The 16,277-nt window shown below is 49.8% G+C and overlaps 1 protein-coding gene and 1 long non-coding RNA gene across 2 annotated transcripts in view; one reads left to right on the top strand and one right to left on the bottom strand.

Moving 5' to 3' along the window:
* IL10RA (interleukin 10 receptor subunit alpha) overlaps positions 1-16,277 on the bottom strand; it is a 442,741-nt gene that overhangs the window by 182,190 nt on the left and 244,274 nt on the right. The gene's annotated exons all lie outside the window — the stretch shown is intronic.
* Positions 488-14,934, top strand: LOC126936079 (uncharacterized). Its single transcript, XR_007719379.1, has 3 exons — positions 488-569; positions 819-917; positions 13,805-14,934. It is a non-coding gene; the product is annotated as an uncharacterized LOC126936079 (long non-coding RNA).

Here is a 16,277-nt window from a genome sequence, read left to right as displayed (position 1 = left end):
TCCTCCCTCCTTATGAAATGTGAGGCTTTATCAGGTCTGAACCTGAGGGGCTTTTCAAACCACCACGTACCCAGATTCCCCAAGCCTGGTTGAATATGAGGCTTGGGGGGTGGCCTCTGCAGGCCGAGGCTTAATGAGCCCCATGGCCCCAGGTGGCATTCAGAGGCCTGGGACTTGCTTCCTCGCCAGGACTCTTGTGAACATTTCCCTTCCCTCTCCAGAAAGGTCACGTGGGCTGGCAGTTACTGAACTTTCGCTTCACTTTGGGATTTTCCACAATTCAGACCTGCATTGAGTCACAAAGATGTACCAAGCCTGGGAAATGACTGGGTGAATTACTCTTAATCACACAACTCCGACCACGACAGCCTCCGTCTGAGGGCGCAATTCCCTTTCTGACCACCAGAGGGAGCATGTGGCTTGCGCCGAATCCCCTCCAATAGCGTGTTTTCAACTCAACCTTTCCAAGGGCCTTTGCCGGGAGGAGGGGCTCCTGAATGGTCCGTCTGGTGGCCTGATTTCCTAGGAAAGCCCTCAGCTCTTCTCATTCCGCTTGTTCACCCCCCCAGGTACAGCACTTGCCCCACTCTGGGGTAATTCTTGGCTGTGGAGTCTTAAGTGCTCATTCCTTCCCAGAGGCAGAGACCCCACGTGATCTACATATCTTCCCCAAAGCCTGGGGAACGGCGAGCCTCTAACCCTGTAGTCTGAGTAAATCAACGACAGTAGGACATGGGGAGGGGCAGAGAAGTCAAGCAGGGACGTTTGTGGGGAGGGAGGGGAAAGAGGCTTTGCCTGAGTAGCTCTTCTCACCCCAGCTGCAGTGAGTCTGATTCAACTGATGGGACGTCGGTGGTGGTTCTGCCTCCCCAGGTGAACTCAAAGTGGAGCAAAAGGTGACAGTCACGGCTTAGTAGGTGAGCATGGCCAGGCGAGGGTGAGGGGAACGCAGGAGGTGGAGCAGGTGAGGGCCCAAGGGAAACTGGACTTGTTTCACGTTCTGGGGAGAGGACAGGTAGCTCTGCCCCGCCAGCCCCTGGGAGAGCAGTTCCAGAGCCCCCAGGCCCAGAGGTGCTGGCCTTGGGCAATGGGGTTGCAGGGTCTCTGCTAAGTCCGCTGAGTCCTGGCCTTCTTCACAGTACCCATGAACAGGAAGAGCTGGGCAGGAAGCCCAGGGAGGGCCAGGAGAATTAGCCTGTGAGCCAGCAGCCAGTCCCACCCCTATCCCTTGCTAAAGCGTCCACCGCCCAAACCCACCCAGCCTCTGCACAGCTCCAAAGAGCCCTGTGGGCATGGGGGCAGAAGGGCTTCTGCTGGGTTCTGGCAGGCCCTCCCTGACGGGGTGGCCTGGACTTCCCCATCAGAGGAAGTAGAGCCTCAGATAGGCCAGTCTCTAGCTCCTACAGGCTGATCTCCTGTCCAGGGTGAGGCTGCCCCTGGCATAGGCCTCCAGTTTTTCTAAATGCTTTGGGACATCAGGGGAAATCTCCACCCCGCCCCAGCAATTCTGAACTCTCTCTTGTACAGGGAGCAAGGAAGGGGTGCTCCAAAGAACTGAGCGTCTCCACTGGTGCTGCCTCTAGTGAAGGAAGTGGGCTGCCTAGACAGACAGGGCTGGGAGTGGAGGGAGTGAGGGGTGTTGTGTGAAGAAAGGCGCAGGGCAGGGGGTGGTGTAGAGTCTCCTCCCAGGCTCTCCCGGCTTCAACCCTCCCTCTGCTCGGCACGGCAGGGGCTGGCTGCGGGGAAGGTTAGTCGCCTCCCTGTTGATCCGTGGCCCCAGGCAGCTGAGCTCTGAACTGCAATTCAGCAAGGGCCTCTGGGGCGGGTAATCTGTGCCTCACCAAGCGCCCATTCTTCATTCCTCGCAGGCTGCCTGACAAATGCCTGGGCAGCGGAGATCAGAGGCAAATGCCACGGCAGCTCGGCCCTGTTGTCAGAGCGAGTCACTGGCTGGGAAGATGGATTGGGCCTGGGCCTCAGAGCTAGGGCCACAGCAGCCTCCTTCCGGGACATGGGGAGGGCAGTGTTGAGCCCAGGGCTGCCCTGGGAGAGCCGCAGAGGGGCCCGAGTGTCCTAGCCTTGGAAGAAACCCGGGGCTCAGACTCAATGCCCGCTCCCAGGTCTGGCTGCAGGAGGAGCCACAGGCTGCAGACACTTCATAGTTTGCCGTTGAGTGATTGAGGACTTGGGAAGAAATCCGGTTTACAACTTCAAACCTTCATTCCCAGAGCTTCAACCTGACACTGGAGGGGCAAAGAAGGTGGCCTTGGGAGGCCGAGGGAGGGGTCTCCCGCAGGCGTGGATGGACCTCATGTCTAGAATGGACTGGGACGAGCTGTGTTCAGGAGTGGCAGCTCCCCAAGCCCTGTTTTGGCAGATTTGATTTTCAGTTTGTAGGCATGGGGCCTCAGATGTGAAGGGAAGCTCAGAATTCAGGGAGGTTCGGGGTCCCCTGGCAGGGCAGGGGACCAGGGCAGGGCACCCACCAGGGGACCCCGAATCTCCCTGAATTCTGAGCTTCCCTTCACAGGGTGCAGGTGAGACCAGGTCAGGAACAGTCCTGAAACAGTGGAGGCCCAGCCTGGCCTGTCCCGCTCCTATGGGCTTGCTGGGCTACCTGCTGTCACCCTGAGTGACACCCCGAAGTTCCTCAGCCCCAGAAGGCCTCCAGTCACCATGGCTGCTACTGTCTCTAGATGTCTAAACTTGGTTCCCTTTTCAAGAAATGCTCACTGTCACTTCCCCAAAGGGCTTCTTTGGTGTCACTGAGAGGAATTCCCCCCGGTGAGCAGGGCAGCAGGGAGGGGAGAAGAGGGGAACGTCCTGAGCTGGGGAAGCACTTTGTGGCCCCGGAAGCCCTGCCTGCAGCTGTGCGCAGACCACACTGTGGAAGATGGAAAATTGGCTTCACTGCCAGCTCTGCTCTTGGCCTGCTGTGTGACCTTGGGAAGGCCCTGGTCTGTCTCTGGACTTGGCTTTGGAAAAAACAGACACAAGACAAAAGTCCCAAGCTTCAGCTCACACGTCAAGGAGCTGTAACTTTTCAGGGGAAGGGGTAAGGGGAGAGCTGTGGCTGACCCCGTTGTTCCCTCCCGCCCCTTGGATAGCTGTTCTTAGAGAAAAGCTGGGTACACCCCCACAGTCCCTGCAAATACATGCTTGGCGTCCTCCTGTCAGTGAACACAGAGGCGCCCAGCAAGTGATGAAGGCAGACAAAAAGACACACTTGACAAAGCAAAGGAGATGAGGCTGGCTTGGCCCCGAGCCAGGAGCACGCTGAATTCTCTTGTGGTCTCTGTTTCCTGAATGGCCCATCAATCAGTAACCGAGTGCGTGCCAAACCCAGCCCACACAGGAGCCCGGTGTCCTCTGCTCTGCAGTAAATACTACTTCAGGCCTTATGTCCGAGGACCATATGCTCCCAACACAGCCGATAAAATCATCCAGGAGTAGCCTGGAGGCCGCAGACACCCGCCCCAGGGGGCAGGAGTGAGACGGGCCAGGCTGGGCCTCTGCTGTTCCGAGAGTGTTCCTGACCTGCTCTCTCTAGCACCCTGGGCACCTGCCAGGGGACCCCGAATCCCGTGAATTCTGAGCTTGCCTTCACATCTGAGGCCCCACTGCTTATAAGCTACATGAGGGCAGGGATTGCATCTGAAAGTTCACCCACTGATCCCAGTACCTCGCCCCCCTTTGGGCACCTAGTGCACCCTCCATACATGTTCATTGAGTGCACATGTGACTGGTGGCCTAGAGGAATGAAGGAGTGATTGATTACCCAGCAGGTGGGCCGCCCCTGCCCCTGCTCCATGCCCCCAGGAGCAAGGAAGTTGTTGGGCCAGGGTAGGCAGCTGGGGTGGTCTGAGGTGTGCATGATCCCTTCTTCCTTGGCCTCACAGTTAAGGTCACAGGCTTTGGAATCAGCAGACCTGGGTTTGAGCCCTGGCTTAGCCAATAATGAACTATGCATGTGCAAGCTCCCTTGGAGACTAAGTTTCCCTAAATGGAGAAACTATCTTTAGCCTGTGGACATTCTTTGCGTGAGGTCGATTACCTCTGAGGCTCTTTTTAGCGTTAAGGCGACGCTGCGGCTTTTCCTGTGCCCGGCCAGGTATCACTGCCCCTTCCTTCAATGCTTCCGCGTTTGAGAAAGCTCCGTCCCGTGCTTGCTTCTCAGGACAAATTGTTCAGGGAGGACAAAGGCCCCTGAGTCCGCCCTCAGACTGGCCAGGTCTAGGGAGAGGCTGGTGCAGCCATGGGTCGCAGCCCCACGCACTCCCGGGCACCACGTGGGCCACAGCGTAGACTTGGCTGGCCCAGCCTTAGGGTTGCCCCGCCTCCTGGGCCTTCTGCCAGCTCAGCCGTGGAGTCCTCACTTCAAAGTCAGCGGAGGGTGGTCTATGACTACCATACCCAAAGCAGGGATAGTTTGTGAAAAAAGTTTCTTGATTATAGGTTTCTCCTTTGTGTGTGTGTGTGTGTGTACGTGAGTGTGAGATTGTGTGTGAGTATATGTGAGTTCTGTGAGTGTGAATGTGTGTGTATGTGAGCTAAACGTCTTACATCCAAATACTAGGAAATACGAAGTGTGAATGTATGTGTGTGTGTGTGAGAGATTGTGTGTGGATGAGTGTGTGCACGTGTATATGAGTGTGTGAATGTGTGTTGATTGTGTGAGTGTGCAATTGCGTGTGTGTGTATGTGTATATGTGAATGTGTGTGCATGAGTGTGTGAATGTGTGTGTGAACGTGTGTGTGTATGTGAATGTGTGTTAATGTGTGACTGTGTGTGAATGTGTGTGTGAATGTGTGTATGTGACTGTGAGTGTGGGTGTATATGGGAATGTGTGTGTGAATATGTATATGTGAATGTGTGCGAGTGTATGTGAACGTGTGTGAATGTGAATGTGTGTGTATGTGAATGTGTGTGAATGTGTATGTGAATGTGTGAATGTGTGTATGTGAATGTGTGTGTGTGAATGTGTGTGTGTGAATGTGTGTGAATGTGCGTGTGTGAATATGTGTATGTGAATGTGTGTGTGAGTGTGTGTGTGAATGTGAGTGTGAATGTGTGTGTATGTGAATGAGTGTGAATGTGTATGTGAATGTGTGTGTATGTGTATGTGAATGTGTGTGTGAATGTGTGTGTGATTGTGTGTGGATGAGTGTATGAGATTGTGCATCCATGAGTGTGTGCATGTGTATGAGTGTGCATGAATGTGTTACTTGTGTGATTGTGTGTGCAATTGCGTGTGTGAATGTGTGTGTATGTGTGTATGTGAATGTGTGTGTGAATGTGTGATTGTGTGTGGATGAGTGTATGAGATTGTGCATCCATGAGTGTGTGCATGTGTATGAGTGTGCATGAATGTGTTACTTGTGTGATTGTGTGTGCAATTGCGTGTGTGAATATGTGTGTGTGTATGTGAATGTGTGTGCATGAGAGTGTGTGAATGTGTGTGTGAATGTGAGTGTGAGTGAATGTGTGTGAATGTATGTATGTGAATGTGCGTGTGTGAATGTGTGTATGTCAATGTGTGTGTGTGACTGAATGTGAATGTGTGTGTGAGTGTGTGAACGTGTGAATGTGTAAGTGTGCATGTGAATGTAAGTGTGGGTGTATATGTGAATGTGTGTGTGAATGTGTGTGTGTGACTATGTGTATATGAATGTGTGTGTGTGTGAGTGTGTGAGTGTGTATGTGTGAGTGTGTATGTGAATGCGTGTGAGAGAGTGTGTGCGTTGCTAGTTGTGCTGGAACTGGGGAGAAGCAGGGCAACCCAGGAGGGTGCGTGGGTGGACCTGGCATCTGGAGCCCTGCGCAGCGATTCGGCCTCCTCAGCTGAGAATCAGAGGTCTGTTTTGGAGGACACCATTCATCTCCTCCAGTAGTTCTTAGAGGCTGGCAAGGACACAGGCTGGGGCAGGGAGTGAGCCCAGCCTCCGGCTTCACTGCGAGACATGACTGGGGTGAAGGGCAGGACCTGTGTAGTGGAGAATTTGGCCGCTGTCTATGTTGCACTGCACAGCAGCCTGCCGCGCCACCATCCCGTCCTGTGGCACTAGGGGGAGGCAGACACCAGGTTCCCTGTGTGGAGGCCTGGAGCTTCCTTCCGCGGAGGACCGAAGAGTCACATCCAGCAGTGGGCCAGAGAGGCGGGATGTCCTCTCCAGCCATCAGAGCCACGCCCTTCCCCCGCCTTCCCATAGCTCCCACCCTTCCCACACTGCACTTTCCAGGAGTGCAGACGTGGCAGCTGGCCTCCCAGGACCTGTCCCAAGACTTCTCCTGAGCCTGGGGTCTCAGGGCAAGCTTCCAAGGTCGCCTCTCCTGAATCTGAGGCATCCCCAACAGATGTGGAAGATTCATTCTCTCTGGAAGGATTTTTCCTCCTCTCAAACTTCGCAGTGGAAATGATATGAAGCAGGGGCGGGGCAGTGGCAGAGCTGCTGGAGCAGGATAGACAGGCATGGCCGTGAGCTTGGCTCGGTCACTGACCAGCTGGGCAGCCCTAGGGAAGTCCTTTAGTGTCTCGGAGGCTCGGTTTTCTCATCTGTGAGATGGGGTTTGTGATATCCAACTCATTAAAGAGACTGAATGAGATCATGTGTGTAAACGAGATATGTACGCCACAAAGTGTTATGAACATGTAAAATGGGTGAGGGACGAAGCAATGTTCACCAAGGCTTCTGCTGGGCTGGGTGATTGCGTGTTTTTCAGCCATTTATTATTCAGCAAATTTTTGTTGACTATTAAGTATATGCCAGACACTTGATTAGTGTTTTTGACAAGCTTAAGTGGATAGTGTTTATGAAACTACAGAACATAAACCTTCTAGTTTATCTTCTAGACCAAGATTTCCCAAATGCCAGCCCCCAGACCTATGCTAAGCTTCTTACATCCAAATACTGGGAAATAGAAAAAACAGATCCAAGATTCTGTAGCCTGGGATCTCTCTCTCCTCCTCACCTGTGCCTGTGTGCATGTGTAGCTGTGTGGTTTCGGAGCCACTGAGACCCAGAGATGGTAAATGCTGTCAACGGATAGCATGTCCCATGCCAGGGGCTTCGGGCATGCGCCTATTAACTTTTCGAGAGGGGCAGGGACTGCCCAGCCACAGTCTTAGGACTCCTCCTAAGGGTTTGACCCATAGGAACGTGTCGGCAGATTGCCCAGAATATAGAGTCTGAAGGCCTTCTAATTCTATATTTTGTCACTTAGTGGTTCTGTCATTTAGTGCCTGCATAATTATCAGCAAGTCACTTGCTATCTGAAGCCTCAATTTCCTCATCTGTAACATGGGGATATTGATGCCTGTCTTGCTGTGGGATCTTCATGTGAGCATACTTTGAAAACTGCAGGCCGGGCGTGGTGGCTCACACCTGTAATCCCACCACTTTGGGAGGCCTAGGCGGGCAAATCACGAGGACAGGAGTTCAGGACCAGCCTGGCCAGCAGAGTGAAACCCCATCTCTACTAAAAATGCAAAAATTAGCTGGGTGTGGTGGCATGCACCTGGAGTCCCAGCTACTCGGGAGGCTGAGGCGGGAGAATCATTTGAACCCGGGAGGCAGAGGTCACAGTGAGCCGAGACCACACTTTTGCACTCTAGCCTGGGTGACAGAGGGAGCAATCCAAAAAAAAAAAAAAAAGGAAAAGAAAACTGCAAAGCTCCACTTTTTTTAACTCCAATGAAAGCCAGAACCAGACTGAGTTTTCAAAGGAGAAACCCTTCAGGCTGAATTTTCTTCCACTTCTTCCAAGTCCAGCTGTATTTAATATTGAAAGACAATCTCCATGGAGGAGCCCCCCTCCCGCCCAAAGGTTTCTCGTACTCCGTCTTTGGGCGACACCTGCTGGCCATGGCAGGTACTGTGCCCTCCTCTAGCTAAACAACTCCCCGGAGACAACTTGCCCATCTCCTTAGACATTCACAGCCATGCTGCAGGGTCGGGGTTCTGTTCCCACTTCCACAGATCAAAAAGGTGAGACTTGGTCCTCCCAGCTCATGAGAAGTGCAGTGAATCTCTGACTCCAGGTTCTTGGCTCCATCTCATCCCTACTTCTTGCTCTTAGGCCAGGCGGAGTAGGGAGTCATCCCCTCCCAGGCAGAGGAGACCTCCCACCCCACAAATCATTCTGAAGTAGGCACTGAGATTAGGGGCAAGGCCAGGGTTGGAGCCTAGGACAGACCTGGCCAAGAAAGACTCATCCTTGTGTCAACAACCCCACCAAGCAGCCACCACATCCACTTCCCCATCTGCAGAGCAACTAGACCGATGGCAGGGGCTTCCGCGATAAAAATTCACTCTGAGGAGGCAGAGAGATGCCATTTGCTCAGGCTGCATGGTGAGGAGCTGGGGACAGCCTATCCCCTGGGCCTGTTGCCTCTATGCCCACTGTGTGGGGCAGTGGCTAGCCTGAAATCTGGCGTGTGGCTTGGGGGAAGCGGGTGCCCCTGGTCAAGGAACTTCTCAGTCAGGAGGCAAAAAGTATTGTGATTGAGAATGAGGACTTGGCCTCATCCTTGAGAGATGCACACAAAATGATCAATGGATGAAATTATATAACATGAAATTTGCTTCAGAAAAATTCATGGTGATGGGAGGGGAGCATGGATGAAACAAAAAACTGGCCATGAGTCAACTCTTGTAGCATCTGGGAAGTGAGTGCATAGTGATTCGTTTTACAATTCTCCCCACTTTTGTATATACTTGAAATTTTCCACGTTCAAACTTTTAAAAAATGTAACAGCAGAAACACTACTACCACCATCAATGTGAATACACAGAATTAGACTGCCTTGAGCATCTGACTGCGTGAATTGGAGAACTTAATTTCTCTATGTCTCAGTTTCATTGTCTGTAAAATGGGGTTGATAATAATCATACCAGTCTTATAGGGTTGTTTTGAGATTATGCATCTGGAGGAATTAGCATAGTGCTGGGCCCACAGCAAGCACTCAATTATAATCACTGTCATTAGTAGGAATCCAGGGCTCTGGTTATAATTTGCCAAAAGAAGAAGATACTTTGGCTGATACAGACAAACAGTTGGCCAGCCAGTTCAGCTTAGAGTTTGGATCGATGAGTCTTTGAGGACACAACTCTGAACTGCCGTGTGCCGGGTGTGTGGGTGTCTCAGATGGGTAGACACACACCGCAGAGTCAAGCTTTCCTGAGACCCCGCAGGGAGGCCTTTTCCATGCCTCTCTGCACATCTTTCCCATTGTTCAAGCCCAACTCACATCCTCCCTTGGTTTTTGTTGACCACTCCTTTCTCTGAGCTTAAGCAGCTCTCTTCACAGACTCATCGAACCCCTGCTGTAGGTGAGACTATAAAGATCATCTAACCCAGCCACATCATCATAGCTTCATTCAACAAACAGTCATCAAAGACCTGCGTTGGGTGCTGAGGATGGAGTGATGAACAAGGTGGGCGAGAGACTGAGGGCAACAGGGCCTGGGAGGGAGGTAAACACCACAAAGCTGAGCACAGGTCAGGCAGCCAGGAGCCCTGGACCTAAGCCCTGACTCTGCCATGTGACCTGGGATGCCCTTCACCTGCCAGCCACTGTTTCCTCCTGGGAAGAACAAGGAACTTGCAGGAGATGCTCCCCAGGTCCCTTCACACTCTGACCTGCCAACTCTGAGCATGTAGGCCTCCCTATGTTGCTCTTTAAACATCTTCTTCTCCACTGGAATGCAAGCTCCGTGAGGGCAGGGACTCTGTGCTAGACTTTCCAGGGATCAGGGAACTCCTTGCACGGGGACTGGGCACAGACTTGCCAAAACAATGAGTAAACCAATAAAATGTACTTCCTCCAGGCCAAGTGTGGACCGGAAACGGTGAAAGAACAGAGTTTTTAACCGGGAGAAGCGGGAAATAGATCCCCAAAAACCTCACACTGTACCACTTGGAGATTGACGATGCCCACCAGTGTGTTAAAGCCTGCAGTAAAAAACAAAAACAAAAACAACTCCCACAAAAACCTATTTACCTTTGCTTATTCCAGTCTTTTCCAAACCTATTTGAGCATAGATCACTTTCTGCACCTCACCTGTTACCTTCTTGTGAAACACTTGTGAAATGCTATATTAGATCTTTTCTTTGTTTTCAGCTGGGTTTATTAAAAATAAGGTCAAGTTTGGTAAAGATGCTAGGTTTCAATGTCATTGTGGCCTGAATAGGAACCTTATTGCTGCATTCTTAGCTGAGCTCTGCCACCCTCACTGGGGCTGGACTAGGACCTTAGATGACATTCTGAGCCCCCCATTGTGTAAGTAAGTACCATTCGACCCAGGCAACACCTCATTTCCCAACTTTCACCAAATGATGAATGGGATCATGTTTTCTCTCAAATCATCCACATCAGGATTACAGGCCGAGGAGGCCAGTTCAGTAGAAGTTCATGGGATAGTGGTCCAGAGTGATTGGCATGTCAGCCCAGGAAAGCCAACAAAACATTGGACAACAGTAAGAGAAGATCAGCTACCTATTGAGGGGGTGATGTTGCTGGACTGGAGCTGCTCAGACCTCATCTGGATGCATGAGTCTATTCAGTTTTAAGAGAGATTTTTATTTTTTAATGTTATGAGACAGAGTCTGTCACCCAGTCTGGAATACAGTGGTACAATCACAGCTCACTAACATCCTCAGCTTTCCAACCTCAGGCGATCCTCCCACCTCAGCCTCCTGAGTAGCTAGAACTACAGGCATGCGCCACCATGCCTGGCTATTTTTAAAGTTTTTTGTAGAGATGGGTCTCTCTATATCGTCCAGGCTGGTCTTGAATTCCTGGGCTCAAGTGACCCTCCCACCTCAGCCTCTCAAAGCGCTGGGGTTATAGGCGTGAGCCACCATGCCCAGATGAGATATTGCTAAAGTTGAATATAAGCAAAGAAGGAAACCAGAACAGGGAAAGGTCTATAAATTTAGTCAGAAAAGAAAAAAGATATGCAGCCTGGCAAAAGGAAGGTGTGGGGGCCTGCGGTAGCAGTTCTCGAATATTTGAATAGCTGCCATTTGGTTGAGATTGGGCACATCCTTTGAACTGCAGAGAGCTAAGGCAGATTTGGGCTTGATAAAGAAAAGCCTGTGTGCATGACTGTGGGCAATGAAATTAGATAAATGTCTGTGTGGGGAGCAAGCCCCTTGTCCCTGGCAGCATTTGAGAGACTGAGTTGATACCTGTTGGGTCAGTGTAGAAAGCCAGTGGGTGTGAGATGGTGCCAGGTGAGGTGAGCTCTAAGGCACTGCCCCCTCTCAGATTCTGTGACAGAGGAGCCAACATTCCCCATGGTCTCCAGACAACATCTTTATTCAGCCTCCCTGTCCCAAACTGCAGCCCGCTCACCACTGGGGCACCCCAGGAGCCGTGGCTTTGGCCTCCAGCAGGTGGAATTTCTGGGCAGCACATTTCTCCTGCTCAGAGTGGCTGGAGGGCTTGCTAGCGTTTTGTAGCAACTCCTGGACTTTGAGGAGGGTCTCGGTCCACAACGCTGGTGGCCAGTCACAGCGACAGGAGGGATGCTGCCCTGCAGAGAGAATGTGGAAGGCATTAGGACAGCACCAAGGTGTCTCCCGTCCCGAGATCCTCCAGCGCATGGACTGGCAAGTCCAGCCCGTGGTGAAATGGCCAGACTTTCTAGGAAGAGAACTTTCATCATCTAAGTCAAGGTCACCACCATGGGCCTGGGCCTTGACTTTCTCTTCTCTGGGGAGGAGAACCTCTGCAAGGGGGCTTCTGTGTGAACAGCACTGTACAAACACATGATTGACATACAGACTCAAGACCTCTGAGGCAAGAGGGGAGCCCTGGCTAGAATCCAAAGAACCTAGTCCCTGGCCACAGTGTGACCCAAGGAAAGCTCCTGGGATGGATTCAGGTTTTGCAGGGCTGGAAGCTTAGACCATTGAGGGCTGGAAGCTTAGACCTCTCTAAGGAAAACAATACACAATTACGAATACAAAATTAGGTAAAATATGATTATTAACATATTAATAATCAAATGTGATTATTAATTTAGAACGATAAAAAGAAAATGCAACAAGTTACAAATCTTGAGAAAACTGATAAATGCCATCATGAAATCCAGACAGATAGCATAATATTTGTATTAACTGACACACCTCAAAAATGCTTTCTAAATTAAAAAAAAAATTTAACATTACTTCTGCTCACAGCTTTACACAGGCTGGCTTCTGGCTCCATGCATTTCAAACTTTGTCTTTCCTACACTACACACACACCTCTGGTGCAGGCACCTGAGGCCACAGTTATACTGTGATACAACTTGTGGCTCTGCAACTTCATGTCACAAAGCACGGTGAGTTGGCCCAGTCGGTGGTAGGAGAGTTCCTACAAGCCTTTCCCTGCCCTGGAAGTACATGCATGGCCTGTCAACCATATAAACACATCCCACCAATCCCAAGCCAGAGTTAGATCCCCTCAGAATGTTCACCAGACCCACCGAGAAGCCAGAGCAGAGAAGGGTAGCAGCCGTGATTGACTGTAGTTAAACTTTCTACAAATGTTTTCATATCTGACCATGTGAACACGTTACTAGGGCCCAAAAGGAACCTGAAGCTTGAGCTGTGTAAGTGTCATGGTATAAGCATCCCAAATCTGCTTCTGGGGCTCCTCTGATATTCACTCTCTTCATCTATACAATGATCAAAACAATTCTGGCGTATGTATCCAGATCCTTTTTGGTGAGAATCTGAAATGGACGAAAACATAAAGCCTCTGGAACCTAAAAGCGCTGCCTACAGGGTTAAGATGACAACTGTGAAGACCACAGTGATGCAGGCTGAGCAGGAACTGTTGAGACTTCTTTGGTTTTAGGGGTCAGCACTCCTGCGGGGTCTAATGTCCTGCCAAATGCTCACTCTTAGAGACCGGAAACTCTCACACGAGAACTTTCGGCTGGGTGCGGTGGCTCACGCCTGTAATCCCAGCACTTTGGGAGGCCGAGGTGGGTGGATCACCTGAGGTCAGGAGTTCGAGACCAGCCTGACCCATATGGAGAAACCCTATCTCTACTAAAAATATAAAATTAGCCAGGCTCAGGGGCGCATGCCTATAATCCCAGCTACTTGGGAAGGCTGAGGCAGGAAAATCACTTGAACCTGGGAGGTGGAGGTTGCAGTGAGCCAAGATCATGCCACTGCACTCCAGCCTGGGCAACAAGAGCAAAACTCCATCTCAAAAACAAAAACAAAAACAAAAAACAAAACAAAAAAAACTTTCAAGCTTAAGGCTTTGATCCCAGCTAAAGGACATCTCTCTGGAAGGCATGGCATGTGAGGCTGTAATCAGATATCTGCTACCTTGTAAGAATGAGCCCATCTGGTCACTAAATCAACATTTACTGAGTGTTCCCCTAGAGTCAGGAGGCACCAGGCTAGGGCCTGCATGTACAAATCGAAAGGGTCAGAGCCCAGTGTCTAGAAGAGGAGACAAGTCAGACACGTGCATAAATAGCCACAATTCTAGACAAAGGGATGAGATCCATGGGCCAAGTAGATGTCTGAGGCAGTGGGAGCCCAGAGGAGGCCTGGTCAGGGATAACTGGGGGTACCTGACCAGGCCCTGCTGAATGGGAAGCCTTAAACAGGTGAAAAAAGGGGCACTGGGTACTTGAGAAGGGTGAAGGTTTTCCAGCGTAGAAAACACTTTCATAAAATGTGATAAGCACATTTGTGAGTGACCCATGGGCCAGAAGAAATGCCGGAAGACTTGGGAAGTCAGCAAATTTAGCTCCACTCATTGCACTTTCTTTTTTTCCCTATCTCTCTCAGTTTTCATACCTTCCACACCACCACTCTCCAGAGAGAAATGTGACAATGAGCTTCAGCTCCATCGAATCCGGACTTCATGGACCCTCTCTGGGTTGGCTTCTCAACCGACTTCAGAGTTGTGAGCTGAGAAAGAACAGCGGGAGAGAGGTACAGTTTTCCAGGGACTCCTGCCTTGCTGGGGGCTTCCACAGCCCCTGACCAACCATCCTGAAGTCACTGCTGAGACAGCAGCCTGAACAAGGGCAATGGGACCTCAGAGGCAGCATCGGTACTGTCAGAGCCCCAGGGCTTTCGACCCTTTGCTCCAGTGAGCTTAGAGCCATGATATTATCATCCAGAATGATGAGAGAGTAAGTGGCAAACATACCTAGACATCTTCTGAGCCCAGCAGACAGAATTTGGGTTTAAGGAGAACCTGGGTAGTTTAATGACACATGCTATTTTTTTAAATATAGGCATCATACTCTATGAATTGTAATGATTCATCCCATCTCAAGAAGATGGAATTTTAGATGTACGTGGATATATTTGAAGCCAACACTGTTTATTTTGTGTAATGTTTTTTTGTGCCTATTAGTTTCTGAATATCTGTGCATAAAAGCGTCTGTTTCTCTGCCTGCACACATTTGTGGGTACACCCTATACACCTATGTGGGGTGGGAGGGGGGAATGTGCATATTTGTTTGCATTTACCTTGTGTTTGGTCTTAGGAAGAGATCTTGGTGATCATTCTAGCCCAACTCTTTCACCTCACTGGTGAAGAAACTGAGGTCCAGAAAGGCAAAGGTGACTTGTCACAGATCACACAGCTGGCTATGGAGACAGAGATGACACAAGAACCTAGGATTTCTGATTTGTAGATGAGGACCTTTTCTATAATATTAAAATCAATTATAAATTGCAGGGAGGGAAGCAGGGAGATCCTTGTTTTTTCCTCCCCCAACCGATAAGGAAGTACTAAGAAGGTCAATCTTGAATTAGCTATATAATACCAAAAGTTAAGTTTTTCACACTGACCTGGTTCAGTATTGATTCCTTTTATGAACACCCTATTTATACTCAAGTTGTCAAAGAATTCCAGAGGGCATATGAAGCCTTTGTTAAAATAATTATATGCCTTTGTTTTTGAAGAAAAGTATCCAAAATATATAAGCTTATTGTTTGAGTTAAACAATAAAAACATCTGCTGTTTCTCATGATGGCTCTAGTCTTAATATAACATGGCAAAATAATACCCCCTAAATATCCATGATTAACCTGAATTGGAGAGGGCTCACCTCCCAGTGACTTCATGTAGCTGCTTCAACTGGCTTTGGTTAAAAAAACAAAAACAAAAGCACAAAAGCCAAAATGTAGACACATCATCACCCAGCATTCTGATGCAAGAAAATATTAAAACGAATCACTGCTTTTAAATGGATAGTGTGTTCCTACTAGAAAAGAATCCCACAAATTTGAGGCTTAAAAAACATGGAGCATATGCATAGGTGCCAATGCAGAATTTCTGGATCGTGTTCAAATCACATTTAAGCACAGGTGTGCCTGTCATTAAGTGTTTATGTTTACCTGTACACATGAATGTTTGCCTGAGCAACTGTGTTTGTTCTCACTCTGGTGTGAATATATTTGTGTGTGAGTGTGAAGTTTTCCAGATAATTTTGGGAACTGTCCCTTCTATCAAAATAAAATATAGCCCCTCCAAAATGTCAGCTGAAGAGGGGGCTGTCAGGGTTTAAGGTGGGTGGGGGTAGAACACGCCGCCTGACTCTTTTCCCCAGAGTTTCATTTTTCCCTTGGGATTTCCTGGCCTGCTGGATCGCCCACCCCTAATATAACTCCTGTCGAAGAGGAGACTTCTGGATATATCTGAGCCAACCTGTCATTTTCAAAGATATTTCCCTAGATACTAAGGAAGAACAAAATCAATGGGAAACACAAAAAGCATCAGGCCTGACCTGCCTATTTTTCAGGTCCTTCTTTTGTTAGACATTTCTCCAGGCCCTTCCAGCCTCAACGTGCACCTTCCGTGTTTCTGCAGCCTCTTGCCTGGATTTCCAGCTCCTTGGCTCTGGCCTTGTCACAGCATGGAATGCACGATATAATCCCAACATCCCACAGTTCCCTCCTCCCAGCTCCCACAGGTCAAGGTCCTTGTGAGCAAAGCCATTCCCATTCATGATAGTTACCTGTGCTCACGATGTGCCAGCCATGGGGCTTGTCTTAGTTAATCCTCGCTATGACTTTCCAAGGCAGATGCTGGGGATGTCCCCATTCCACCGGTAAGGAAACTGCAGCTTGGCACGCATACATTTCCCAGGCACACAGCTGGCAATTGGTAGAGCTGGGCTGAGAACTCGTCTCTTGCTGTTTCCAAAGCCAGGCTCTTAACCATGACATTAAAAAGCTTCCTTTTGCCAGAGGGGTCCTCAGGTCTGCTCTCCCCACCTGACCACCCCTTTATTTCCACATATAT

Source organism: Macaca thibetana, chromosome 14 (assembly GCF_024542745.1).
Source record: "Macaca thibetana thibetana isolate TM-01 chromosome 14, ASM2454274v1, whole genome shotgun sequence".
Classification (NCBI taxonomy): domain Eukaryota; kingdom Metazoa; phylum Chordata; class Mammalia; order Primates; family Cercopithecidae; genus Macaca; species Macaca thibetana.
This window is presented reverse-complemented; position numbering and strand designations above follow the sequence as displayed.